The sequence below is a fragment of the Fukomys damarensis genome, unplaced genomic scaffold (genome assembly GCF_012274545.1).
Source record: "Fukomys damarensis isolate Sample0158 unplaced genomic scaffold, DMR_v1.0_HiC HiC_scaffold_23, whole genome shotgun sequence".
Classification (NCBI taxonomy): Eukaryota; Metazoa; Chordata; class Mammalia; order Rodentia; family Bathyergidae; genus Fukomys; species Fukomys damarensis.
The window spans coordinates 19308099-19310550 of record NW_022900935.1 but is presented as its reverse complement, the minus strand read 5'-3'; the positions used below and the strand labels follow the sequence as shown (position 1 = coordinate 19310550).

The window sequence follows — 2452 nt, the reverse complement described above, 5'->3', positions numbered from 1 at the left end:
TTTTTTTTTTTTTTTTTTGAGACGGGATCTCAATATGTAGTTCAGGCTGGCCTTGAACTCACTATGTGACCCTGGTTGTCCTCAAACTCCTAGTGATCCTCCTGCTTCAGCCTCCTGAGTGCTGAGGTTATAGATGTGCATCACCATGCCCAGCTTATTTAGTTTTTTAAATTTTGAGACAAGGTCTTATTAAATTGCATTCAGTGGCTTCAAACTTGCCACCCTCCTGTCTCAGTTTCCCAAACTGGGATTATTGGCATGCACCATGATGCCTAACTAGAAAAAAGGTTTAAAATAAGGGTCCTGGGGGCTGGGGATTTAGCTCAGTGGCAACATGCCTGCCTTGTAAACACAAGGTCCTGAGCTTGATCCCCAGTACCAGAAAAAAGAAAAAGAAAATAATAAAATAAGGGTTCTGTATTACAATAATCTGGGTTTTAATCCTAACTGTACCACCTTCTAGCTCTATGAATATGGTAGTGTTTCTTAATCCACTATAAGCATTTATCTCCCATGGAGGGGAGGGGTTCAATAAATGTTACCCAACGATCCTAGTCAAGGTTGCAGCCTGCAACTGGGGAACTATGGATAGATGATCTCAAAACTTTCTTCTAGCACTTGGGAGCCTGAGAAAAGAGGATCACCTGAGTTCAAGGCCAGTCTAGGTTACACAGTGAGTTAAGGGCTGGGGATTTGGCTCAGTGGTTCTGTTGCCTGCCTCACAGGTGCAAGGGCCTGAGTTTGATCCCTGATACCAAAAAAAGAAAAGAAAACAGTGAGTTAAGACCAGCCTGAACTGCATAGTGACACTCTATCTCAAGAAACAAACAATGAAACTTTCTTCTAGTTCCAAAGTCTAAAATTTTTCTCCTGTACTGGGAACTCGGGAACTTGCACTTGCTAAGCAGGTGTGGTGCCAAAGTCTATAATTTTTAATATATATATTCAGGGGAGCTGCTGAGAGGGAAAGGCCAAAAAGAATGACCTACATCATTTTAAGGAGAAAGGAATGAAAGGCTTTGTGATCTGGATTCTCAACAATGGGTTCTTACTTCCCCAAGTGTGGATAAGGATCAGCCTTTAGGACTCACAGATTAATTCATATTAATGATGTGAGCAGCATTGGAAACAAAGCAACTCCGAGAGCGATAAACATGGGAGAAATTATTTAAGTAGAAAATATATATATTCAGTCCTTTCTGATGGTGGGTGCTGTCTGGCTTTCACTGGAGTGATAGCCCATATTTAAAGGCTCAGAGTCTGAAGTTGGACAGATCTGGGTTTGAATCCCAACTTGCTTTCTTATCAGCTGCGTTACCCTGAACAGGTTGCCATTCACCTCTTATGCTCCAGCTTCTGCAAAGCACAGACAGCAATAGTACCTATCTAAGGGATAATATCCAATACACTGAAAATAAGTTACTATTATCTGACAAGTTGCACTCTGTGGGTGAGAGACAGTTTCCCTTCTCCCTTCTTAGAAAGTGATGGTAGCATCTTCCCTTACTGGTTTGAGACTTCTGATTTCTGTCTCATGAAGTTAGGGACAGTGCATCCCTTGGCACCTTGGAAATTTTCTTAAGAGAGGAAGTTGTCTAGGACTCTACACAAATAGAACTTTTTCAGAGGCGGGAACTGCAGTGATTCCATTAGTCTCGGATGGACCTGTCGCTCTCTCTCCCATCAGCCTGAGAAGCTCCCAGAGAGTGTGGGGTTGACTCCCCTCCAGGCCACTCAGTATAGGACTGATTCCCCTTTATTCTCTTCGGTCAGGCTCCGAAGACCGAGAGAGGAATGTGCTACTTCAGCTCCCCTAAAGTGAGAAGGAGTAGGCTACGGCTTGGCTCTGTGGGCCCTAGCCTGAGGTATCCTGTAATTCGGGAGCTCAGAGGAAGTATTGAGGAGCTCCAAGGGTACTTTGCTGGGTTCTAAGGGAAATGGGAGAGTGTGTTGGGGGAGGGTTCCAGAAGCCGCGTGAGGGAGCCTTTTATGCAGTGGTGGGGGTGGGGACTGCGTCCAGGTAACTAATGGCAACCGGGCGGGGCAAGCCCGTTCAGCAGGAATTCCTCGACGGCGAAAAACTTCGACTCCCAGAATGCCTCAGGGCCTCGCCGAGCTTTCCCGCCCGCCCACTGGCTGCCGGTCCCGCGAAAGGCGAAGCGGATTGGCCGCGGCGGCTCCCCCACTAGCAGGTTAGTGGGCGCCGCCAGCAGCAGACGTTGACCGGGCGCGAGGAGGGGGGGATCGTGCAGCAGAGGCCCTGGCTCGCCATTCTGGAAGCTCCCGGACGCCGTCTACGTAGCGTAGCTGCCGGCTGTGAGGGACCAGGAGGGCGCGGAGACGGCGTGACGCAGGCGCAGTGCTGGGCTTCTCCTGGGTCCCCAGACAGCTGGAGGAGATAAACAGAGGAGGAGGAGGGAGGGGAGTGCGTGTGTGAGAGCGCGCGAGGGAG

At 48.5% G+C, this 2452-nt stretch overlaps 1 pseudogene; it reads right to left on the bottom strand.

The window, feature by feature from the left end:
* The window catches only part of LOC104869509, a 6975-nt pseudogene that overhangs the window by 3227 nt on the left and 1296 nt on the right, over positions 1 to 2452 (bottom strand).